This window comes from Microcebus murinus, chromosome X, assembly GCF_040939455.1.
Source record: "Microcebus murinus isolate Inina chromosome X, M.murinus_Inina_mat1.0, whole genome shotgun sequence".
Taxonomy (NCBI): Eukaryota; Metazoa; Chordata; class Mammalia; order Primates; family Cheirogaleidae; genus Microcebus; species Microcebus murinus.
In genome coordinates this window covers 7,084,911-7,112,510 of record NC_134136.1, presented here as the reverse complement: position 1 = coordinate 7,112,510, position 27,600 = coordinate 7,084,911, and the positions used below count along the sequence as shown (strand labels likewise).

Sequence of the window (27,600 nt, the reverse complement as noted above, 5' to 3'; positions counted from 1 at the left end):
TTATTGGTATATAGGGATGCTACTGATTTGTGTACATTGATTTTGTGACCTGATACTTTGTTAAATTTATTTATTAATTCCTGGAGTATCTTTGTGGAATCTTTGGAGTTTTCTAGATATAAGATCAAACTACCTACAAAATGGATGATTTGACCTCTTCTTCCTGATACAGATTATCCATATCCATTGCTAGAGAGCTGGTGTTCCCTTTGGGGGTGACTTTTCACTCTGATTCTTCATACTTCCAGAGTTCTTTCACTGATTCATTTTTATCCAGAGCAAATATTGCTTCTTTTCTTTTCTTTTTTTTTTTTCTTTTTGAGACAGAGTCTCACTCTGTTGACGGTGCTAGAGTGCCATGGTGGCAGCCTAGCTCACAGAAACCTCAAACTCCTGGGCTCAAGTGATGCTTCTGCCTGTGATTTTCATCCTGTTGGTTAGTTAGGATACTGCATTATTTTCTAAAAGTTGTCTTTTTATCTGTCTTCAAATGGAATTAATATTGCAAATTGATGGGATGTTGTAGGCTATGATAGAGAGAGCATGTATTTCTTGTTTTCTAATTTTTCTTTTTATTTGTTCTGTACCCATTTCCCTTCTACTACCTAGCTTTTGCTAACATCTAACCCAAGATACAGATAATAGAAAAACAAAGGCATTAAGCACTATGAATTTGCTTGGTTGCCAATGTATCCAACCAATCTGCCCTCATTTCTTTGATCTTCTTATATTTGTTTTATATATAATGTCCAGACTTTTAATGTACTTAGTAGGATAGATCTATTTTCAGATAAATAAGCACCTAGTCTAACAATCTTGACCCAAAAACATTATACCATGTACAATTAGTATATTTATCTACCTTGTTAAATTTAGGTCTATCCTTTCATTACTATTTTTGTCTTCCTTTTTTTTTTTAACTCTACCCTCTTTACTCACTGGTATATAAAAACGTTTTTAGTATTCCAATTTATTTATTTATTTTTTTTTTCTTTTTTTTTTTTTGAGACAGAGTCTCACTTTGTTGCCCAGTCTAGAGTGAGTGCCGTGGCGTCAGCCTAGCTCACAGCAACCTCAAACTCCTGGGCTCAAGCGATCCTTCTGTCTCAGCCTCCCAAGTAGCTGGGACTACAGGCATGCGCCACCATGCCCGGCTAATTTTTTCTATATATATTAGTTGGCCAATTAGTTTCTTTCTATTTATAGTAGAGACGGGGTCTCGCTCTTGCTCAGGCTGGTTTCGAACTCCTGACCTCGAGCAATCCGCCCGCCTCGGCCTCCCAGAGAGCTAGGATTACAGGCGTGAGCCACCGCGCCCGGCCTCCAATTTATTTAATATTTTCTGTATCTTTTTATAATATTTTTAGGTTGTTCTAAGAATTAAGATATACCTACCTAATGTTTTCCTATCTCCTAAAGATTAGGACTACTTCAATTAAAACCTATACAGGTCCCATTATAATCTGCCCTGTCATGAGCTGTGAAATGCCTGTGACTTTGTCATACTTTCAAGCTAACATATAAGCCTGTCATATTTTTGGAAATTCTTACAGAAGACATGAGGCAAAACATTATAACTCATGGCACAATAAGCAGGATGAGCATCTTCACAGTAAATTCATGAATGGTTTGTACTGGTTCTTCATGCCCTCAATATTCTGAAAGGGCAAGGAAAAGTGACCCAGGTGGAAACATTCACTCGATTTACATACAAGTAAAGAACCTGAAGCATAGGAAATCAGAATCTTTTACAATGACCTGTGAGCAAACCTAACCTTTCTTCTTTTTTTATACTGGACAGTAAACAAACCTGCACTCTGTTCTGGAAGAATACTCTTTCAAAGCTGTTCAATATACAAACATCGTTGAAAAGATAGCCAGTGCATTTGCTCATAAGATGTGGTAAAAGAGAGACCTATGGATGATTGTCTGCCAACAACATCGATGCATTGATTCTAAACTAGCTTGGCTCCTGGAAAAGTTTCCCATAAATACACTACTCTGTTGGCCACTGTGATTATCAAACAGGCTGGATCCAAAACTTTAATGTCTTTTCTTTTTTTTTTTTTTTTTGAGGCAGAGTCTCACTCTGTTGCCCAGACTAGAGTGCCGTGGTCTCATCCTAGCTCACGTCAACCTCAAACTCCTGGGCTCAAGAGATCCTTCTGCCTTAGCCTCCTGAATAGCTGGGACTACAGGCATGCACCACCATGCCAGCTCATTTTGTCTACATATATTAGTTGGCCAATTAATTTCTTTCTATTTTTAGTAGAGACTGGGTCTCCCTCTTGCTCAGGCTAGTTTTGAACTCCTGACCTTGAGCAATCCAATCCGCCCATCTAGGCTTCCCAGAGTGCTAGGATTATAGGTGTGAGCCACCGCGCCCGGCCTCCGGCTAATTTTTTCTATGTATTTTTAGTTAGCCAATTAATTTCTTTCTATTTTTAGTAGAGACAGGGTCTCGCTATTGCTCAGGCTGGTTTTGAACTCCTGCCCTTGAGAAATCCTCCCGCCTTGGCCTCCCAGAGTGCTAGGATTACAGGCGTGAGCCACTGCACCCAGGCAAAAAGTGTAATATCTTACATAACATTGAAACAAAAGGCCTTCAAGCAGCAGAAAGACACCACTTATAGTATTAACTTCAACTATGTAACCCAGAAATAGAGACCCAGCTATATAAAGAAATCACAAAGGTACAAAGGAATGCCTTATAAAGCCAGGTAGCTTTTTCAGTTTCAATATTGACTTGTCTATTAGGTCCAAGGCATTAATTTAGATACAGCAGGATGTACTGACTTCAGAGGCTCGGCCTCTGCCTTAATTTTGAAACTCTAGAGGAATCTTATCCTCTGTAAAAAAGATAATGAGGTGAAGCTAACATGACTACTCTGTAGGAAATAAGTGACATCATTGATCACTTCAGTTGATTTTAAGGACAAATTTCACATAAATATTTTATAAGTGGACTTCTCTCAATGTAGGGAAAGCTTCATACAAATAAGTCAATGATCCCTCCAGGAATCTCCCCAAATAACATCATTCTGAGAAATCAAGAAGAGGTACACAATCTACTGTGGTATATCCTTAAATCCCTTGAGTTATATCATGACCAGCCCTAAGGCGTAAGGCAACAGGATGAAGACACATTAATGGATGACTAACATGTGAGAAATACAAATCCTAGAGCGCACATGGTACCACTTAACATGTTTATTTTTTTTCACTTAACATGTTTATTATTGTATCCCCTTGTACACATGGGACCTACGCATATTTCAAGGTGCGAAGTAACAGTGTTTAAATACAATATTCCACCAAGTTTGAAAGTCAGGGTGCACAGTCCAGTTCGACAAAATTTCTATAGGGACTACCAGAGGAAAATCAATATATCCTGTCCAATTTGCCCATGACTCTAACCAGATGGCATGCTTCTATGACAGTGGTAAGAATGGGATTAGAGAAGTTATCTAAAGATTAGCTGTTTTTATAAGAGATGCAAGAATGGGGAACATGCCCTATGGTTATTGCTGAAAAATACATTAACTTCAGGTGACAAAATTATTTTCAAAGCCACCTAGTAGGAAAAGGCAAATTCTGCAGTCAGTTAAATTACAGGTGCTTCCAACCATTTTGGAGAACCACAGCAGAGCATTTTCTCTCATAATTAAGACTCTTGGGTTTGGTTCTGAAAGCCAAGTTATCAATTCATGTCCCTACCCCATGCTACATAGATCAATGATGTTCCCTTGTTAGTTCCTCTTTTCAGCACTTCCATGAAATCCGTACGTTCCACTCCAATCGAATCCCCAATGCCAATGTTTGGTAGGGCTACAACCAAGAAGGTGCGCAAAACAAGGCAGTGAGGGGTAAATGTTAGGTGAAAGAAAGAGGCATTATACAAAATAATGGTCAGAGGGAATCCTTGATTCTCAAATTAGGTCTAAGTAATTTTGTCTTATTTATTAACCAAAAGGCAGTCTAGAGATGATCTCTTTATGGGGAGAGCCACAGTCAATCACCAAACAGCTTTACTAAGATGTTGGAGAAAGAAGAGGTGAGGTATATACAGGCATGTTGTTGAGTAACATTTTTGAGAAAAGTTACACTAATATTCGATGACAAATAGTGTGGAAAATAAAAACTTGACACATATTAGTTTCAAGGGCTACAATGGAGTAACCAGAATTAGAGAACCACATTGGAACAGCAACACCATATCCTAAAAAAAAAACAAAAAACAACATTGGTAAGGCACCGCTAATTACCGCCAAAATGGGTTACAAGGTCTGAGGTAGTAATGTTGCTATAAACAGACAAGGAGCAAAAACTAGAGCAATGGGTAGACCCTAAGAATGAGACAAATGGGTTAATACTTGGAAGAAGTTGCAAGTCTTAGAATAACTTTTTATTGAATTCATTTCAAAGGATACTTTTCCTTATTACAGACTCCAAAGTTGAAAATTCATTTCCTCCAGCACTTTAGGTGCCATTTTCTAGACTCTAGTTTGAAAAGAAATACAAAGCCATTCTAATTGCTATTTCTGTAAACAATAGTTTGATTTTTGACAGGAGCCTCCAATATATTTTCTTAATCTTTTCATTTCATAATTGGATTTTGTTATATATCTGTATGCATTAGAGTTTACGATTCTTGAGATCTGAGGTTCTTGAATTTGTAAATTTATTCCTTTCACAAAATTTTGGCAATTAGTCCTTCAAAGATTTTTTTTTCTTTTGTGACTCCAAAAGCGCACACACACACACACACATACACACAATTGTCCCATGGGTCCCTGAAACACTATTACCTTTTTGTTTAGCAATACTTTTCTCTGTTATTCAAATTGGTTACTAATTATTTGTCTTTAAGTTCATCATTTATCCTGTGTTATCTCTATTTTGTTACTGAACTCATACACTTTATTTAAAACTTCACACACTTATTTTTCAGTTCTATAAATAACTACTTGAAACTTTCAACCAGTTTCCTTTTTTTCCCTAAATTCTTATGATTTTGAGAAACATTGCTGTATTTCTTTTGGACTATCCCATGCATAATCAGCTTGTAGGTAAGCTCAGGAATTGGGTTGGATCACGTAAAAACTGAGGAGATACCCTTCTTTAGCTGCTGCTTTGAGATTACCCAAGTCTTCAGCTCCGAGGGACATTTTTATTCAACCTATATTACACTAGATACACAATAGTTCTCTGGGAATTTAAGCCACCTTGCTATCACAAGGATCTGTATGACTGCAACCACCACTGTGAAAAAGCAACAAAAAAATAAGAAATAATAACAGAGATTCTACGCACTCCTCTATCCACCAGGTTAACATTACCATGTTATTTAAATAAAGATGACTTTCTCTCTTGTGGACTTCAGTGCTTGTGCCACCAGCACGAAGAAACTCCACAACAGCAGCTATGCTTAAGGCAAAGCTAGGAGATAAAAAATTCTACCTACACTCTCCAGTTCACAGGTGGTCCATTTCCCAGTCAACTGGGCAAAATGATAGGTTCCCTCTCAGTTTCTGGTGACCCTACTCATTACAGTTTAGAACTAGGAATGCCCTTAGGCCCTTTGGTCACCAGAGAGATAAAGAAAAAATTTCATTAAGTAGACCCTGTATAAGTCACTCTTTAAAACCTGGGTTTGGCTCCCAAATCTACATGTTGTCAAATTTTCAGAGATTTTAGCTTTTTTTTTACAGTATCTAGGAGCTAATATGGTTGGTCCATAAATATTTTTTTTTTTAAGACAGAATCTCACTCTTTTGCCCGGGCTAGAGTGCTGTGGCGTCAGCCTAGCTCACAGCAACCTCAAACTCCTAAGCTTAAGCAATCCTTCTCCCTTAGCCTCCCAAGTACCTGGCATGCGCCATGATGCCTGGCTAATTTTTTATACATATTTTTGAGTTGTCCAGCCAATTTCTTTCTATTTTTTGTAGAGACGGGGTCTTGCTCTTGCGCAGGCTGGTTTCAAACTCCTGACCTCGAGCGATCCTCCTGCCTCAGCCTCCCAGAGTGCTGGGATTACAGGCGTGAGCCACAAGGCCCAGGCCCTAATCTCTGAAATCCTAACACTATAGCATGAAACCTTTTATCCTGCTGCATTTACCAGTCGCTGCAGTATAGTGTCTTAAAAAGCATGAAAGAATATGGGAATCCATGTTTTATTCTTGAAATTAATGGTAATTCTTATAATATTTCAACATTAAGGTGTTTGCTGTGTTTTTAAAAGTATATTATAAAGTTCTAAAACATATGGTTATTTTCCACTTACCTACATGTGTCACTTCATACACCAAGGAACATATGGCACACTTGTGGATGTGCTGAAATGATTTTACCTTTAAAATGATTAAGATAAGGTTAAAAACCCTCAGGCATCCATTTACAAATTCATTCCTGTTTCTCAATATTCAACATGACATTGTACATTTATAACACATGTATGTACCCATAAACATTTCTCTTAATAAACTTCACAATAAATGGTATGCTATTGTAACATATCATTCTGCAACTTCCTTTTTAATTAATTAAACAATGTACTTCGAATCAGTTAATGGAGACAAAATTCCATGATAAGATTAATAATTTATAGGATTCAAGATGAATTACATTGCATTTAAAACCTCATAAACCTCCCTGTAAACATTTTTCATTTAACTATGCATAAAATTTTTGTCACAGGAAACCTGGTGTTACATAGATATTGAAAATTATCCCATAAAGTTTTATGCAAATTTATACTTAGGAATGATTTATAAATGTTACTATGTTTTCCTAGTCTTAGCAAAATTGGGTGTTATCAAAAGACCAAATTGGCCGGGCGCGGTGGCTCACGCCTGTAATCCTAGCACTTTGGGAGGCTGAGGCGGGCGGATTGCTCAAGGTCAGGAGTTCGAAACCAGCCTGAGCGAGACCCCGTCTCTACCAAAAATAGAAATAAATTAATTGACCAACTAAAATATATATACAAAAAATTAGCTGGGCATGGTGGCGCATGCCTGTAGTCCCAGCTACTCGGGAGGCTGAAGCAGTAGGATCGCTGAGCCCCAGAGATTGAGGTTGCTGTGAGCCAGGCTGATGCCACGGCACTCACTCTAGCCTGGGCAACAAAGCGAGACTCTGTCTCAAAAAAAAAAAAAAAAAAAAAAAAAAGACCAAATTGCCATTGCATTTAATTTTACACATCAGTGGTAACTAGTGAGATTGGAAATACTTCCAAAATTATTATCCAATATTATTTCCATGTTTTAACTAATGTTTTAATATAATTTTATATAATTTATCTACTTATCTATTTTTTACTAGTATACATATTTTAAAAATAAGCCTTCAACCATAATCCTTCATTTCTTAGGAGACATAAGTACATTCTACCAATTTCTAGATTAAAATTACCTTGTTTATGTTCTTTTCTGTGCAATATAACTTTTAAATGTTGAAATATATCAAAATATTCACTATAGTTTACGGTTTTTAAATATTGGTATTTATTTAAATTAGCTGCATGCTTTGAGATCATAAACATTTTTATATTTTATTAAAACAGATAAATATTTCATATTTGGGTTTTCAACCTATGTTTTAAAAAAGTATGTTGTGAAAGAATCTATTCTTAATTTTTTTCCTATAGGGATAAATATTGCCAGTAGAACCACTTGTCAACTGGATATATAGCCTCATCTACCATATGACAAATTTCCACCCTCATGTGACTTGTTCTACACTCTATTCTGTACCATTAGCATATTTTCCCCCACATAAATTAGATACTAGCATAAATACTGCAAAATTATAGGTGCTAATTTAGGATAAATACACATATACTGTTTTGTTCAAAATTATTTAGTATTTTGTCATTGTCTTTGTACTTTGGATTATTTAATCAATTGATACAGACAGATTTAAGTTTTACATTATTCATTTTATATTCTAGCTTACTTTCCTGCATTTCTCCTATGCTACTCTTTACTGAGTTAATATTTCCTATTTTAGCATCTTATCTTTAATGACTTATTCCCTATATTTTCTGGGAATATTGTCTTAGTGGTCACACTGGGGCTTTTAAAAAATTGTAATTGACAAATGATTGCATATAATTATAGGGTAAAATGTGCTGTTTTGATATATATAAACACTGTATAATGATTAAATCTGAAAATGAACACATCCGTCACTTCACCTACTTGTTTTTTGTTGTGACAACTTTTAGTATCCATACACAGCAATTCTGAAATATACATTACTAGATTGCTGGGTCACATATTTTTATAGTAATTGTATTTTCACGTTCTTAAACCAATCTCCATACTGTTTCTGAAAATGGCTATACTAATTTACATTCTAGGAGAATGTCAGGGTTCCTTTTTCTGAATCCTTGCCAACACTTGTGATCTTTCAATGTTTTGATAATAGCCATTCTAACAGGTGTGAAATGGTATTAGTATCTTGTGGTACTGAGGTACATTTCACTAATGTTCAGAGATGCTGAGTATTTTCTCATGTTTATTGACAATTCATGTCTCTTTAGGCTCATCTTTTTTTTTTTTTTTTTTTTGAGACAGAGTCTCGCTTTGTTGTCCAGGCTAGAGTGAGTGCTGTGGCGTCAGCCTAGCTCACAGCAACCTCAAACTCCTGGGCTCCAGTGATCCTTCTGCCTCAGCCTCCCGGGTAGCTGGGACTACAGGCATGCGCCACCATGCCCGGCTAATTTTTTATATATATATCAGTTGGCCAATTAATTTCTTTCTATTTATAGTAGAGACGGGGTCTCGCTCTTGCTCAGGCTGGTTTTGAACTCCTGACCTTGAGCAATCCACCCGCCTCGGCCTCCCAAGAGCTAGGATTACAGGCGTGAGCCACAGCGCCCGGCCAAGGCTCATCTTTTAATCAAGTTGTCTCCTTACCATTTAGTTATTTGAATACCTTATATATTTCCGATATGAGAAGCTTATCAGGTGTATGATATGAAAAGAGTTTCTCAAAATCTTATTGGTTGTCTTTTTTTTTTTTTTTTTTTTGAGACAGTCTCACTTTGTTGCCCAGGCTAGAGTGAGTGCCGTGGCGTCAGCCTAGCTCACAGCAACCTCAAACTCCTGGACTCAAGTGATCCTCCTGCCTCAGCCTCCCGAGTAGCTGGGACTATAGGCATGTCCTACCATGCCTGGCTAATTTTTTCTATATATATTAGTTGTCCAATTAATTTCTTTCTATTTATAGTAGAGACGGGGTCTCGCTCTTGCTCAGGCTGGTTTTGAACTCCTGACCTCAAGCAATCCGCCCACCTCAGCCTCCCAGAGTGCTAGGATTGCAGGCCTAAGCCACCACACCCGGCCACTGGTTATGTCTTGACTGTTAATTCTATCCTTTGTTATGCAGAAGTTTTTGAGATTCATGAAATCCCATTTGTCTACTTAAGGCGCTGCTGCCTGTGCTATTGGGGACCTAAGATATTATTGCCCAGAACAACGTCTTAAAGTGTTCTCTCCAAATGTTCTACCAGTAGTTCTGTCATTTCAGACTTTAATCCATTTTTAGTTGATTTTCCTACACCCTATGAGAAAATGGTCCAATTTAATTCTTCTGCATGTAGATATCCAGCTATCCCAACACAATTTATTAAATATACAGTCCTTTCCCCATTCTGTGTTCTTGCCACTTTTATCAAAAATCAATTGCCTGAGGCCAGGTGCAGAGTGGCTCACGCCTGTAATCCTAGCATTCTGTGAGGCCCAAGGTGGGCCTATTGCTCGAGGTCAGGAGTTCCAAACCAGCCTGAGCAAGAGTGAGACTCCATCTCTACTATAAACAGAAACAAATTATTTGGCCAACTAATATATATATAGAAAAAATGAGCCGGGCATGGTGGTGCATGCCTGTAGTCCCAGCTACTCGGGAGGCTGAGGCAGCAGGATTGCTTGAGCCCAGGAGTTTGAGGTTGCTGTGAGCTAGGCTGATGCCATGGCACTCACTCTATTCTGGGCAACAAAGTGGGATTCTGTTTCAAAAAAATAATAATAATAAAATAAAATAAAATAAAATATATAGAAAAAATTAGCTGGGCACGGTGGCACATGCCTGTAGTCCCAGCTACTCGGGAGGCTGAGACAGGAGGATCGCTGGAGCCCAGGAGTTTGAGGTTGCTGTGACCCAGGCTGATGCCACAGCACTCTAGCCTGGGCAACGCAGTGAGACTGTTTCAAAAAAAAAAAAAAAGAAAAAAGAAAAAGAAACACTACATACTTCTTTTTTTTTTTGAGACAGAGTCTGGCTCTATTGCCCAGGCTAGAGTGAATACTGGGGCATCAGCCTAGCACACAGCAACCTCAAACTCCTGGGCTCAAGCGATCCTCCTGCCTCAGCCTTCCAAGTAGCTGGGACTACAGTCATGCGCCACCATGCCCCGCTAATGTTTTCTATATATGTTAGTTGGCCAATCAATGTCTTTCTATTTATAGAGACAGGGTCTAGCTCTTGCTCAGGCTAGTTTCCAACTCCTGACCTTGAGCGATCTGCCCCCTTTGGCCTCCCAGAGAGCTAGGATTACAGGCCTGAGCCACTGTGCCCGGCCTATTTTGAAGGACATGATTACTGAGTAAAGTATCCTTGTATGGCAGGTTTCTTTCCTTTCAGCTTGTCAATATATCATCCCACTTACTTCTGGCCTGAAAGATTTATGCAGGTCATGTAAATAAGTGACTTTTCCCTTGTTCCTTTCAATATTCTCTTTGCCTTTATCTTTCTTTGATTACTTGAATATGTTTTTGTGTGAGCCTTTTTGGATTCTTCCTATTTGATGTGTGTTGAGATTCCTGGATCTAAATTTCTATTTCCATCCCTAGATGTGAAGTCTTCTGCCATTATTTCTTTGACTATACTTTATTGTCCCTTTCTCTCCCTCTTCTCCTTCTGGTATTCTGACAATGGGTAAATTATTCCCCCTTCAGGGAGCCCCATAAGTCTGTTAAATTATTGTCAATCTTTTATCCTTTATCTGCTTAAATTGGATAATTTCCAGTGACCTATCTAAAAGTATGCCAGTTGCCGGGCGCGGTGGCTCACGCCTGTAATCCTAGCACTTTGGGAGGCCGAGGCGGGCGGATTGCTCAAGGTCAGGAGTTCGAAACCAGCCCGAGCGAGACCCCGTCTCTACCAAAAATAGAAATAAATTAATTGACCAACTAAAAATATATATACAAAAAATTAGCCGGGCATGGTGGCGCATGCCTGTAGTCCCAGCTACTCGGGAGACTGAGGCAGGAGGATCGCTGAGCCCCGGAGATTGAGGTTGCTGTGAGCCAGGCTGACGCCACGGCACTCACTCTAGCCTGGGCAACAAAGTGAGACTCTGTCTCAAAAAAAAAAAAATAAAAAAAAAATAAATAAATAAATAAATAAATTTAAAAGTATGCCAGTGCTTTCTTCCCTCTCATGTAGTCTGCTGTTGGATCCATGTATTAAATTTTTGAGTTCACTTATCATATTCTTCAAATATCAATTTGATATTTTCTACTTGTTTAGTAAAATTCTCAGTTTATTTATATATTGCTCCCTTTACTTCAGTAAGCCTCTTTATGCCCGTTCTTTTGACTTCCCTGTCAGGATAATAAAATATCTCCATTTCATTAGGGTTGGCTTGAGACTTATCTTGTTCTTTTACGTGGAATATATCTCCCTGTCTCTTCATTTTGTTTAACTTAATATGATGGTTTCTGTTCATTAGATAAGATGACCATCTCTGGCAGTCTTATTAAACTTCTTCAAGTAGGAGATATTTCTCTCCAGTCACCCCAGTGAAAGATTCAAGATGCTTTCCAACTTCTTGTTCTTGTACAACTTGTTAGTTTTTACTGGCCCCCAGAGATTAGAACGTATAAAGTCCTAATACTGCCCTGAGACACAAACTAGGCCCTCAGAATGCAGCTGGAAGAGTCAGTGTTACATGTGTGTCTCAGTTCTTTCCTTCCTTTTGAAGAAGCTAAGAGACAAAGTTTATCTCCCACTCTTTCTGCACCACACCAAATAGAGAATTCACAGCAGATGCCTGTACACTCATTCTGGGAAATAGCTACTGAATGTTTCCAAGTTTGAAAATCATCTATTTGTTACCAGTGGTCTACAAGACTCAGGTATGAAGAGTCTCTTTAACTCACCAATCTAGGTGATTTAGGAGCTAGGAGTCAAAGATGTAAAATATGAAGCACTTCATGAGGGTACAAATTACTCCCAGGGAAGGTCTCAGAAATGGATTTGTCACCAGAGAAGCTCACGTACAAAGGAATGGGAAGTGCCCAGTCTCCCATTCAGGTTCACTGAGGTCACATAACCTCCTTCCAGGAAGGATCTCGAAGCCTGAACTTATCCCCATAGTAATCTGGAGAAAAAACTGCAAGAATTCCCTTCTCTCATTAAGGCTCCTAGAAGTCTCACAAACTGCACATAAATCTCCAGGCCAGGACATATTACTGGAAAAAGGCTGGTAAGAAGGCAAGGGAACTACCCTTATTCCTATATAGGCTCAAAGAGGTCTGTCTCCCAGTCTCCTTCCAGGGAAAGAATACAGAAACACATATCTGCAGCAAGCTAGAAAGAAGGCATGGGGAGTTCTGACTCTTCCATTTTTGCTTGTGCAAGTGTCCAACCTCGTTCAAGGGAAACTATAGGCCTTGATTAATCATGGAAGCCATCTAAGGAAAAAGGTACAGAGAGTGCAATCCCTCCCATTAAGGATTGAGGAGACTTATTCTTCATTTGCTACCTAGGCTCCTATATGCAGGCTACTTAGAAGACAATCACAGCAAGCTGGAGGACAAGTATAGCCAAACTGTTTCCAAGGAGAAGCTAGAGGCTACACTGATCTCAGAAGATAAAGCTGCTGGAAGTGGTCATGCAGTTCAACTTTCCCCTACCCCACACTCTTCTGTTCATTGTTCTTCTAGGAAATCCTCCAATGGCATGTTCTTATGCTCTGCATATCAGGTGACCGATTTAACAAGCAAGCCCTCTCATAGGGAATATAAGAATTGGGACACCATATGTGTGTTATTAACCTGTCACCCACAGGAAGAGGGTGGGAGTTAGGGATTCCTTCCCAACTGTATAGACCTGTGCTCAAGAAAGGGTTTGGACATCAGTATATCTCCACTTAATCTACCAATTGTGGGTATTTTCTTAGTTGTCTACTATGTAGGAATCATTCAACTACATTTTAGTTTTTCTTAAGATAGAACTGATTCGTATGTATTTACTTAGTATATCCATGGAAGGAGAGATAGATAGGCACTACCAATCCTACCAAGTTGCTGACATCACTCTCTAAGGCTTTTCTTAGGTATCCTAAGAGAATCCACTTTATATTTATATTAATGAATATAGAAATACTACTTCTATATATCCCTGTAACTTCTCCCCATTTTGAGCCATTATTGCTATATGATACATTTATAAATGATAAAAATCCCAAAAATGGGCCGGGCGTGGTGGCTCACGCCTGTAATCCTAGCACTCTGGGAGGCCGAGGCGGGCGGATTGCTCGAGGTCAGGAGTTCAAAACCAGCCTGAGCAAGACCCCGTCTCTACCAAAATATAGAAAGAAATTAATTGACTAACTAAAAATATATATACAAAAAAAAAAAAAAATTAGCCGGGCATGGTGGCGCATGCCTGTAGTCCCAGCTACTAGGGAGGCTGAGGCAGTAGGATCGCTGAGCCCAGGAGATTGAGGTTGCTGTGAGCCAGGCTGACGCCATGGCACTCACTCTAGCCTGGCAAGAAAGTGAGACTCTGTCTCAAAAAAAAAAAAAAAAAAAAATCCCAAAAATGCCATACTTAAGCTGAAAGAAGACTGGCCATATTTTTATAGGCTCCAAAACACAAATATGGAAATTATGTATAAAACATAAATATTTATAAATATATAGTATATAGGAATGTCAGTTAATGCATGAAAACTATGCATTTATGCTTTTGTAATTACATAATTACTATGATTAGTGCTCTCTGATTTTTCACAGGAATTTCAATTATGGCTTGGGGTCAGTATTCTTCAGCCTGAAAAACTCAATACATTTTTCTTGTAAGGTAGGTCTGTTGGCAGCAAATTTCCAGTTTTTGATTATCTCAAAATGTCCTTACCTTGACTGGACAGTCATATTTCAGGTAATAATTTTAGTTTAATTATTCTACATTATTAATGTCATACCCCTCCATTCTGGCCTCCATTATTACTGCATTATTAGAATTTACTTGTACATGGGTCGTCATTATTATTATTATTATTATTACTTTATTTATTTTTTTTTTTTGAGACAGGGTCTTACTATGTCTCCCAGGCTAGAGTGCAGTGGGGTCATCATAGCTCACAGCAACCTCAAACTCCTGGGCTCAAGCAATCCTCCTACCTCAGCCTCCCATAGGTAGCACCTCAGGTGGACACCACAACACCCAGTTAATTTTTCTATTTCTTCTGGAAGCTACTTTCTTTTTTTTTTTTCTTTTGAGACAGAGTCTCCCTTTGTTGCCCAGGCTAGAGTGAGTGCCATGGCGTCAGCCTAGCTCACAGCAACCTCAAACTCCTGGGCTCAAGCGATCCTCCTGCCTCAGCCTCCCGAGTAGCTGGGACTACAGGCATGTGCCACCATGCCTGGCTAATTTTATATATATATACATTAGTTGGCCAATTAATTTCTTTCTATTTATAGTAGAGACGAGGTCTTGCTCTTGCTCAGGCTGGTTTCGAACTCCTGACCTCGAGCAATCCGCCCGCCTCGGCCTCCCAGACTGCTAGGATTACAGGCGTGAGCCACCGCGCCCGGCCACACATTATCTCTTGAGGCATGGTTTCCTCTAGTTCTTTTAAGATATTTATAATGGCTGATTGGAAATATTTGTCTGCTTAGTAACACAACTAGGCCCTCAGAAGAAGAAGGGTTTTTTTAGCCTCCTTTCTTCTCACATATGGTCACATTTCTTGTTTCTCTGCATGTCTCAAGTATTTTTGTAGTTGAAAATTAAACATTTTTCAGTGATATATGGTAACAATACTGGCTACTTAGAACCCACCACCACTTGAAGGCAGAGTGTTACTATTTTCTCTTATGTTTACTAATTGGAACCTATGATGTCACTCCCCAGAGGGCACAGCACAATTAAACTGGGATGACACTGGGTTACCAGGGCTCACTTTTTCTCTTTAATCACATTGAGCTGCTAGCCTGCATTAACTGCTAGCTAATCTTTCTGCTGTTTACAGCAATGCCCTAGGGAACATAATGCTCACAGCATAATCCAATTAATTCAGGGACTTTTGCACTGGTAATTTCTGAGGCCCACCTTTGATCTGACCCCAGGATTTCTTGTCTTAGTTCTTTTCCTGGTAGGTAGCCTGCAGTCTAGCACTTTGTTGAAATGAAGCTACCAGCTTCCTAACTGCTTCCCATCAAAATAGCTATCATTCTCAGGACTGCCATTAAGCTTGATATTCCCTGACCGTGTTTTAAATATAGCTAGCTTCACAGGAGAGTAAATTTTAATTTTTGCTACTGTATTTTACAACTCCCGATTTCCATACGGTTCTTTCCTATAATTCCAACCTACTTACTGATATTTTCCATGTGAGGATATACTGTAATCCTATCATTACCTCTTTTTTTTTTTTTTTTTTTTGAGACAGAGTCTCACTTTTGTTGCCCAGGCTAGAGTGAGTGCCGTGGCGTCAGCCTAGCTCACAGCAACCTCAAACTCCTGGGCTCAAGCAATCCTCCTGCCTCAGCGTCCCGAGTAGCTGGGACTACAGGCATGTGCCACCATGCCCGGCTAATTTTTTCTATATATATTAGTTGGCCAATTAATTTCTTTCTATTTTTAGTAGAGACGGGGTCTCGCTCAGGCTGGTTTCGAACTCCCGACCTTGAGCAATCCGCCCGCCTCAGCCTCCCAGAGAGCTAGGATTACAGGCGTGAGCCACCGCGCCCGGCCCTATCATTACCTCTTGAAGCATGGTTTCCTCTAGTTCTTCTAAGATACTTATAATGGTTCTTATATCCTGCATGTCTGTCGCACTTGGGAAAATCTTACAGTCAGACAATAAACAGGACAGACCAGTGGCTACCTTCCCTCAAAGTGACGATCAAATTTTACAAGCTGGAAACTAGGAATTTGCCGATTTTCTTTTCACTTACCCAGTATGGAAGTTCATTCCTAAAAGGAGGTAAAGAGGATTAAGAGCTTTGTGATTTATATTATCTTTACAATGACTAAAGATTCTACTATTTTTCAATTTTCCTGTACTTATACTAGGGTCTGTACTCAATATTTTCTCCCATTCGGTGGGTTTTCTTTTTTTTTTTTTTTTTTGAGACAGAGTCTCACTTTGTTGTCCAGGCTAGAGTGAGTGCCGTGGCGTCAGCCTAGCTCACAGCAACCTCAAACTCCTGGGCTCGAGTGATCCTTCTGACTCAGCCTCCCGGGTAGCTGGGACTACAGGCATGCGCCACCATGCCCGGCTAATTTTTTATATATATATCAGTTGGCCAATTAATTTCTTTCTATTTATAGTAGAGACGGGGTCTCGCTCTTGCTCAGGCTGGTTTTGAACTCCTGACCTCGAGCAATCCGCCCGCCTCGGCCTCCCAAGAGCTAGGATTACAGGCGTGAGCCACAGCGCCCGGCCTTGGGTTTTCTTTTGACTTTCTTTCTTTTTTTTTTTTTTTTTTTTTTTGAGACAGAGTCTCACTTTGTTGCCCAGGCTAGAGTGAGTGCCATGGCGTCAGCCTCGCTCACAGCAACCTCAATCTCCTGGGCTCAAGCGATCCTCCTGCTTCAGCCTCCCGAGTAGCTGGGACTACAGGCATGTGCCACCATGCCCGGCCAATTTTTTTTTTTTTTTTGTATATATATTTTTAGTTGGTCAATTAATTTCTTTCTATTTTTGGTAGAGACGGGGTCTCGCTCAGGCTGGTTTCGAACTCCTGACCTTGAGCTATCCGCCCGCCTCAGCCTCGGCCTCCCAAAGTGCTAGGATTATAGGCGTGAGCCACCGCGCCCGGCCTGACTTTCTTAATCATGTGCTTTTGTACATAAAAGTTTCTGAGAGAATAATTTGAATGTTTTTTTTTTTTTTTTTGAGACAGAGTCTCACTTTGTTGCCCAGGCTAGAGTGAGTGCCGTGGCATCAGCCTAGCTCACAGCAACCTCAATCTCCTGAGCTCAAGTGATCCTACTGCCTTAGCCTCCCGAGTAGCTGGGACTACAGGCATGCACCACCATGCCCGGCTAATTTTCTCTCTATATATTAGTTGGCCAATTCATTTCTTTCTATTTATAGTAGAGATGGGGTCTGGCTCTTGCTCAGGCTGGTTTCGAACTCCTGACCTTGAGCAATCCGCCTGCCTCAGCCTCCCAGAGCGCTAGGATTACAGGCGTGAGCCACCGCGCCCGGCCTAATTTGAATGTTTCTAGCACAAAGAAAAGACAAATATTTAAGGTGATGGATATCCCAAGTACACTGATTTGATCTTTATAAATTATATGAATGTATTTATTAAATTATCACATGTATTACAAAAATATGTATACTATGCTATAATTAAAAGGCTATTTAAGAGGAATCAAAAAATTGGAAGACTTAAACAATGAAATATCAAAACCTATTATAAAGCAATAGAAATTAGGACAGTGTGGTATAGAGGAAGAATATTGTTTTCCTCATTTATTTTTGAAAATGTATTTTTAGGCCGGGCGTGGTGGCTCATGCCTGTAATCCTAGCACTCTGGGAGGCTGAGGCGGGCGGATTGCTTGAGGTCAGGAGTTTGAAACCAGCCTGAGCAAGAGTGAGACCCCGTCTCCACTAAAAATAGAAAGAAATTAATTGACTAACTAAAAAAAATATATATATATAAAGTTAGCTGGGCATGGTGGCGCATGCCTGTAGTCCCAGCTACTTGGGAGGCTGAGGCAGTAGGATTGCTTGAACCCAGGACATTGAGGTTGCTGTGAGCTAGGCTGATGCCACGGCACTCACTCTAGCCTGGGCAACAAAGTGAGACTGTGTCTCAAAAAAAAATGTACTTTTAAATTTACATAAAATTTATAAATTCTGGTATATAGGCATTTAAGTATACATTCTTTCACTGGCCAAAATCCATTTGTGATTCATCCATAATTTTGCATGTATCAACAATTCATTGTCATCCATTAATGAGTAATATTACATTATACATCTACTACTCCGTTGCGGGCCATCTGGGCTCTTTCCAGTTGACCAAAAAGCTGCAATAAGAGTTGGGCATGGTGAAGCATACCTGTATTCCCAGGACCTCAGGAGGCTGAGGCAAAAGGACTGCTTGAGCATAGGAGTTCAATGCCAACCTGGACAACAAAGTGAGACTTCATCTCTTTATTTAAAAAAAATAAAGAAGGCCAGGTGTGGTGGCTCCTGCCTATAATCCCAGCACTCTGGGAGGCCAAGGCGGGAGGATGGCTCAAGGTCAGGAGTTCCAAACCAGCCTGAGTAAGAGCGAGACCTCCTCTCTACTATAAATAAAAAGAAATTAATTGGCCAACTAATATATATAGAAAAAATTAGCCAGGCATGGTGGCACATGCCTGTAGTCCCAGCTACTCGGGAGGCTGAGGCAGGAGGATTGCTTGAGCCCAGGAGTTTGAGGTTGCTGTGAGCTAGGCTGACGCCAAGGCACTCACTGTAGCCTGGGCAACAAAGTGAGACTCTGTCTCAAAAAAAAAAAAAAAAAAAAAAAAAAAAGAAAACAGAAAAATATTAACACCAACTCTGTGAAAACTGCAAAGTTTTTTTGTTTTGTTTGGGTTTTTCCAGCAATTTTCCTTACTCTATGTAAGGGATTCATAACATCATCTCTCAAAATTATAATAAGTGCCAATCTAAGAAACACTTCCTATCCTTTTTCTCTCTGATTCTGCTTTTTTGTTGTCCATATCTTTCCTAAGATCAAAAACAGTTCTGCTTTGCAGGCTTTCCTTTTCTTATTTCAATTTTTCCTTATTTAAGAAATAATGAGGCCGGGTGCGGTGGCTCATGCCTGGAATCCTAGCACTCTGGGAGGCCCAGGAGGGTGGATCGCTCAAGGTCAGGAGTTCCTTTGAAACCAGCCCGAGGAAGAGTAAGACCCTGTGTCTACTGAAAAAAAATAGAAAGAAATTAATTGGCCAACTAAAAATATATAGAAAAAATGAGCCAAGCATGGTGACACATGCTTGTAGTCCCAGCTATTCTGGAGGCTGAGGCAGGAGGATTGCTTGAGCCCAGGAGTTTGAAGTTGCTGTGAGCTAGGCTGACGCCACGGCACTCTAGTCCAGGCACACAGAGTGAGACGTTGTCTTTAAAAAAAAAAAAGAAAATAGTCAGATTTTCAAAAACAAAAATAACGTAAGACTTAATTCTTCAAAAAAAAAAAAAATAAATAAATCAAACTTTTCTAAGTACAAAAAAAGCAATAAATTACTAACATGCTATGATCTAAAAACAGATTTAACATTTATTGAACATCTTTTGGATATTTATTGGCATATAAATGAGAAAGGAAAATACAGTCCATTAAAAACATAAGTAGACATAATTTCATTAACCTGTGATTATACCACAAAGTGGCTATTAGGGAAAAGGAAATGTATTCTACTTTGTCAAATGGAACACCTATGATGCATTTTAATAATGTATGTGAATTACACCTCAATGTTTTTAAATGGCTTAAAATTGGTTTTAAATTATTCCATTTTATTTTACGTGATATAAATAGAAGGCAATGACAGCAAAATGACAGTTAAGGAATTACTAAAGTTCAGATAAATGCTATTTCACAAGAAATATAACTGCCCAAAAAGAAGGACTTCTGAAAAGTTTTGTTTCTTTTTTGAGACAGAGTCTCACTCTGTTGCCTGGGCTAAAGTGCCATGGCGTCAGCCTAGCTCACAGCAACCTCACACTCCTGGGCTCAAGCCATCCTCCTGCCTCAGCCTCCCGAGTAGCTGGGACTACAGGCATGTGCCACCATGGCCGGCTAATTTTTTTCTATATATTTTTAGTTGGACAATTAATTTCTTTCTATTTTTTAGCAGAGATGGGGTCTCGCTCTTGCTCAGGCTGGTTTCGAACTCCTGGTCCTGAGGGATCCACCCGCCTCGGCCTCCCAGAGTGCTAGGATTAGAAGCGTCAGCCACCACGCTAGGCCGAAAAGGTTTTTTTTTCATGAAAAATAATTAGAGGACAAAATATTAAATATATTTTTACCATATATTTACTTTGAAATATTGACATGATACAAGGAAGAATGAGATTAGTACTCAATATTACTCCTACATCTCCCAAAATACAAATGTCTGTGGGATCACATACTTCTAGTACTTTGTTGCAGAAATAGGTGAGCATTTTGTTGTGCAACCTTAACTCTCTCAGTTGTTCTAGTTCAATGCTTACATGGATTCAATGCTTAACACTAGCTCTCTTGTCATAACTCACCTATTCCTGTGTTTCTTATTTTGATTTACTTCTTGGTTGACTGTATTTTGCCATTAAATAACTTCATGCCGGTCATGGTGGCTCAGGCCTGTAATCCCAGCACTCTGAGAGGATGAGGCAGGAGTATCTCTTGAGCCCAGAAGTTTAAGGTTGTTGTAGTGACCTACAATCGTGCCACTGCACTCTAACCTGGGCAATAAAGTGAGACCCTGTTTCAAAAATAAAGTAGGGTTCATGGATGCTAATTCCATGATTTATTTTATATTGGACAATTTCTGCCTATTTCCTTAATACTTGCAAGACCATCTGTCTGGTTATAAAAAAAAATTGTGGCAAGTTCCAGTTACTATGATGAACTTAAATGCTATGAAAAACCTCACCCTAACCAACTCAAAGTAGAAACACTGGATAAAACAGAACATACTAACAAAAATATATAAGAAGTATGAAAAGGAAGAAAAGAAATTCCTCAGGTACCAGAACCAAAGATAGCACTCAAAGCCACTGTCCTGAAGCCTGGGCAAGAAATAAGGTCTCCAAGCATGGGGAGGATCTTAAGGCAGGGACTCCCTACATAAAGACAAAGCACTTTCTATCCCAAAATGAAAGTGACAATTCGCAGTTCCACAAGCAACTTATAAAAGTAACCTTCCTTCATCACTGCCAATAGTGCTGTATTTTATCATAAAATTCTTATTTTTAAGCTTCATATATATAAGTCTAACGTTAAAAAGCATTCTAGATTGTTTTAGTGGGAGGCTACAATTATCCAAACTGAAAAAAAAAGTTAACTATCAGAGACATTAAAAATTTTAGTCTTCAGTTTCATCAATTCTATTTCACCCATTATTAAAAAAAATTGATGCAACTCTTAACATAGCCTAAACAAATTATCATCAAAAATCATTTGGTGCCGGGCGCGGTGGCTCACGCCTGTAATCCTAGCACTCTGGGAGGCCGAGGCGGGAGGATCGCTCAAGGTCAGGAGTTCAAAACCAGCCTGAGCGAGACCCCGTCTCTACCATAAAAATAGAAAGAAATTAATTGGCCAACTAATATATATAATATAAAAATCAGCCGGGCATGGTGGCTCGTGCCTGTAGTCCCAGTTACTCAGGAGGCTGAGGCAGGAGGATCGCTTGAGCCCAGGAGTTTGAGGTTGCTGTGAGCTAGGCTGATGCCACGGCACTCACTCTAGCCTAGGCAAGAAAGCGAGACTCTGTCTCAAAAAAAAAAAAAAAAAAAAAAAATCATTTGGATCATACTTACAATTATTTTACAAGTTTTCTTTTCTCCATGGTTTAACTGGCTAGAGATCAATGACCCTTTGGGCAAACAAAGCAGATTTCTTTTTTTTTTTTTTTCTTTTGAGACAGTCTCACTTTGCTGCCCAGGCTAGAGTGCCGTGGCCTCAACCTAGCTCACAGCAACCTCAAATTCCTGGGCTCAAGCAATCCTCCCGCCTTGGCCTCCCAGAGTGCTAGGATTACAGGTGTGAGCCACTGTGCCCAGTCTAAAGCAAATTTCTGAAAAAAGAATATTACCATGGATGAAGACCATTTCATAATGATAAAGGGGTTAAGAAAGATTTAATACTGTTGCAAGTTTATGCAAAGCTTCAAAGTAAATTAAGTAAAGATAGACAGAATTTCAAGAAAAAACACTAATTCACAATTATATTGAAATATTTCAATATATCTTTCTCCATAACTGATAGAAGTAGTGCATAGAAAATCAGGAAGAATACAGACGGCTTTAAAAACTCAATCAACTTACTTGACCTAGCTGATGTTTATATAACACTTCTGTTTAAAAACACAATGATTAAATTTAAAAAAAAAAAATTAAAAAAGAACACAATGAGCCGGGCGCGGTGGCTCACGCCTGTAATCCTAGCACTCTGGGAGGCTGAGGCGGGCGGATTGCTCGAGGTCAGGAGTTCGAAACCAGCCTGAGCAAGAGCAAGACCCCGTCTCTACTATAAAAAAATAGAAAGAAATTAATTGGCCAACTAATATATATAGAAAATTAGCCGGGCATGGTGGCACATGTCTGTAGTCCCAGCTACTCGGGAGGCTGAGGCAGAAGGATTGCTTGAGCCTGGGAGTTTGAGGTTGCTGTGAGCTAGGCTGACGCCATGGCACTCACTCTAGCCTGGTCAACAAGCGAGACTCTGTCTCAAAAAAAAAAAAAAAAAGAACACAATGATCATTTACCAAGATAGACTACATTCTGTGCCATAAAACAATCCTAAAGAAATTTAATGCAAATCATATGAAACGTTAATATGTTCTTTGACCACATGAGAATTAAAATAGGTAATAATTACTCTCTGGAATATCCCCAAATATATGCAAACTAAATAGCACATTCTCAAATCAAGGAAAAAAAACAACAGGGAAATTAGAAAGTATTTTGAACAGGATAAGAATGAAAACTTACGGGGTGATCCCAAAAATGCATATAGAAAAAATAGCATTAAATGCTTATTTGAAAAAGAAAAGTCTTAATTCCCTGACCTGGCATTAAGAAACTTATAAAAAAGGCCGGGCGTGGTGGCTCATGCCTGTAATCCTAGCACTTTGGGAGGCCGAGGCGGGCGGATTGCTCAAGGTCAGGAGTTCGAAACCAGCCTGAGCGAGACCCCGTCTCTACCAAAAATAGAAATAAATTAATTGACCAACTAAAAATATATATACAAAAAATTAGCCGGGCATGGTGGCGCATGCCTGTAGTCCCAGCTACTCGGGAGGCTGAGGCAGGAGGATCACTTGAGCCCAGGAGTTTTAGGTTGCTGTGAGCTAGGCTGACGCCAGGGCACTCACTCTAGCCTGGGCAACAAAGTGAGACTGTGTCTCAGAAAAAAAAAAAAAAAAAAAGAAACTTATAAAAAGAAGAACAAATTAGAAAGCAAGTAGAGGAAAGAAAATAAACATAACACTAAAAATTAATGAAATAACTTAAAATATAATAAAATGAAGTAAACCAAAATTTGTATCTCTGAGAAGATCAATAAAACTGATAAACATCTAGCCACATTGCTCAGGAAATGGACAGAGAGAAAGCAAGATAGTGGTATCACAAATGAGTAAGGTGACATCGTCAGTGAGGACATGGATATAAAAGAAAAAAAAGTGAATTTTATTAACAACTTTATGTCAATAAACTCAATGACTGAGAGAAACTGTCAAATTCCTTACAAGGTGCAAACTACCAAAGCTCACTCAAAAAATATACAACCTGGATACTCCTATATCTATTAAAGACACTGAATTAGTAGTTTAAACCTTCCAAAAGGAAAACACTAGGCCATTTCACTGGTGAATTTACCAGTAAATTCCACCAAACATTTAAGGATGGAACAATATGTATTCTACAAAAATTATCACAGAAAACTAAAGAGGTATAACTTACTTTCCAATCCATTTTAATGAGGGCACAAGCATCCTCACAAAGACATACGAAAAGGAAATTACAAACCAATTTCTCTCATGAAGACAAATGCAACAATTCTTGAAAAAAATTTTAGCAAATCTAATCCTACAATATATAAATAGGATTATACGTATCATGACAAAGTATGGTCTAACCCAGAAATGTAGGCGTACTTTATAATTTAAAATCCAATCAATGTAGTTCAATATATTAAATTTAAAAATATAGCCGGGCGTGGTGGCTCACGCCTGTAATCCTAGCACTTTGGGAGGCCGAGGCGGGCGGATTGCTCAAGGTCAGGAGTTCGAAACCAGCCTGAGCGAGACCCCGTCTCTACCAAAAAATAGAAATAAATTAATTGACCAACTAAAAATATATATACAAAAAATTAGCCGGGCATGGTGGCGCATGCCTGTAGTCCCAGCTACTCCGGAGGCTGAGGCAGTAGGATCGCTGAGCCCCGGAGATTGAGGTTGCTGTGAGCCAGGCTGACGCCAGGGCACTCACTCTAGCCTGGGCAACAAAGTGAGACTCTGTCTCAAAAAAAAAAAAAAAAAAAAAAATATATATATATATATATATATATATATATTATCACCTCAATGGACATAGAAATAGCATTTGGCTAAATTCAAAACTTTAAATTCATTCTTCAAGACTTTAAAACTCTCAAAAAAACTAAAAATGAAAAAGAACTTACTTAACCTAATAAAAGAAATCTACAAAACAATAATAAAACCTTATAGCTAGGCTGGGCATGGTAGCTCAGGCCTATAATCCTAGCACTCGGGAAGGCCGAGGTAGGAGGATCGCTGGAGGCCAGGAGTTTGAGACCAGCTTGAGCAAGAGTGAGACCCTGTTTCTACTAAAAACAGAAAGAAATTAGCTGGACCACTAAAAAGATATAGGAAAAATTAGCTGGGCATGGTGGCGCATGCCTGTAGTTCCAGCTACTCCGGAGCCTGAGGCAGGAGGATTGCTTGAGCCCAGGAGTTTGAGGTTGCTGTGAACTAGGCTAACATTACGGCACTGGCACTCTATCGTGGGCAATAGAGCAAGACTCTGTCTCCAAAAAAAAAACAAAACAAAAAAAACTTATAGTTAAAATAATACTTAATGAAGAAAGATTGAATACTTTCTCCAGAAGATGGGAATAAGACAAGAAGTCCCATTTTCATTGCTTCTATTCAACATTGTACTAGGAGTCCTAGGCAGTAAATTGTTTTTATTTGCATGTGAAATGATCCTATTTGCAGTTCTATTACAGAATCCTTAAATCCTTAGTCAAAGAATTCCACAACAGAACTATTCCAAATAACAAAGTTTAGACAGTAAAGGGATAAAAGATCAATGTCCAAAAATCAATTGTATATCTATATACTAGCAATAAACTGAAATTAAGAAAATTCCATTCTGAATAGAATCAAAAAGAACAAAATACTTAATAAATTACAAAAGAAGACAGATTTATACATTAAAAACTTCAAAATATTGCTTGGAGAAATTGAAGGAGATGTATTAATGGAAACCCTTATTCAGGGATTAGACAATGCAATATATTATGAACAAAAGTCTCATCAAAATGATGTATAAATTCAGTGCAATCTCTATCAAATTCCAAGCAGGCATTTTTGCAGAAAATGGCAAGATGATTTTAAATGGGAAGGATGCAAAATACCTAAAATAATTTTGAAAAGTAATGAAATAGGAGACTTTCCACTACACAATTTTAAAACTTATTTTAAAAAGGATAGTTGGGGCCAGGTGCGGTGGCTCACGCCTATAATCCTAGCACTCTGGGAGGCCTAGATGGGAGGATTGCTCAAGGTCACGAGTTCCAAACCAGCCTGAGCAAGAGCAAGACTCCATCTCGACTAAAAATAGAAAGAAATTAATTGGCCAACTAAAAATATATAGAAAAAATTAGTCAGGCATGGTGGAGCATGCTTGTAATCCCAGCTAGTCAGGAGGCTGAGGCAGGAGGATCGCTTGAGCCCAGGAGTTTGAGGTTGCTATGAGCTAGGCTCACTCCAAGGCATTCTAGTCTGGGCAACAGAGACTCTGTCTCAAAAAAAAAAAAAAAAAATTCCAAATTTAGAGGACTTCCTTTGCCAGATTCGAAAACTACTACAGTGATCAGGACAACGTGCTACAGAAACAAAGATATTGGTCAATCAAACAGACTTGAGAGTCCAGAAATAAACTTTTATCCTTATAGTCAGTTCATTTTCAACAAAGATGGTAAGGAAATTCTGTAAAGAAAGGACAGTCTTTTCAAATAATGGTCATGAAATTGCTGGATATCTACAAACAATAAGATGAACTTAGACTCTTATGTCACAACATATATAAATACTAATTGAAAATATATTCAGAAACCTAACTGTAAAAGCTAAGACTATAAAACTTTTCAAAGAAAGCACACAAGTAAATCTTTAAGACATTGGGTTAGACAAAGATTGCTAAATATGATACCAAAAGGATCATCCCTAACAGAAAACTGAAAATTAGATTTCATCAAAAATCAATACTGGCTGGGCAGATTGCTCCAGGTTAGGAGTTCAAAACCAGCCTAAGCAAGAGCGAGACCCCATCTCTACTAAAAATAGAAATTAATTGGCCAACTAGTATATATAGAAAAAATTAGCCGGGCATGGTGGCGCATGCCTGTAGTCCCAGCTACTCAGGAGGCTGAGGCAGGAGGATGGCTTGAGCCCAGGAGTTTGAGGTTGCTGTGAGCAAGTCTGATGCCATGGCACTTACTCTAGCCTAGGCAACAAAGCGAGACTCTGTCTCAAAAAATAAATAAATAAATAAATAATTTTTGCTTTGTAAGACAATATTAAGAAAGTGAGAAAGACAAGGCAAGCACTAGAAGAAAATATCTGCAATCACATATCTGATAAGAAGCTATTATCCAAAATGCACCAAGAACTTTTATATAATTCAATAATAAGGCAAATAACCTACTTTAAAAATCAGGCAAAAGAGCCAGTGTGAAGAAGAGGAGGGGAGAATGACCCTGGACTGACCAAAGCCCACGTGCCACCGCACTCCCACATCCACTCCCTACGTCCCGCCATGCAAGAGAAAGGCCAAAGGGGATCATGCTAAAGGATATAAAGCCAAGGCAAAGGATGAACACAGAGAAGATCAAGGAGGTTGTCTGCTAAACCTGCTCCTCCAAAGCCAGAGCCCAAGGTTAAAAAAGCCCCTGCAAAGAAGGGAGAGAAGGTACCCAAAGGGAAAAAGGAAAAAGCTGACGCTGGCGGGGAGGGGAATAACCCTGCAGAAAATGGAGATGCCAAAACAGACCAGGCACAGAAAGCTGAAGGTGCTGGAGATGCCAAGTGAAGTGTACGCAATTTTGATAGCTGTGTACTTCTGGTGACTGCACAGTTTGAAATACTGTTTTTTATCAAGTTTTATAAAAATGCAGAATTTTTCTTTTTTAAAGCTATATTGTTAGCACAAGGAACACTTCATTATTGTTTTTTTGGGGAAGGGGCACATGTCACTAATAGAATGTCTCCAGAGCTGGATCGATATGGGAAAACACCTTTCCCTTCTAGTTTTGAGAGACCTCCTCTTGGCTCTCAGGAGGAGGGATTCCCTGACGTTGACATGTAGCCACCTTGGCACAAATGCCTTGTGGTATGGA

At 39.1% G+C, this 27,600-nt stretch overlaps 1 long non-coding RNA gene and 1 pseudogene across 2 annotated transcripts in view; one reads left to right on the top strand and one right to left on the bottom strand.

The window, feature by feature from the left end:
• Positions 1-3,192: 3,192 nt before the first annotated feature.
• LOC105864087 (uncharacterized) overlaps positions 3,193-27,600 on the bottom strand; it is a 33,226-nt gene continuing 8,818 nt past the window's right edge. For both annotated transcript variants that reach the window (XR_012916042.1, XR_012916041.1), the window contains 2 exons: positions 6,284-6,350; positions 3,193-4,219 (listed from right to left, as the gene is read on the bottom strand). This is a non-coding gene — a long non-coding RNA (uncharacterized LOC105864087). The remainder of the gene's footprint in view (positions 4,220-6,283; positions 6,351-27,600) is intronic.
• LOC109730254 (non-histone chromosomal protein HMG-17 pseudogene) lies at positions 11,740-27,342 on the top strand (annotated as a pseudogene).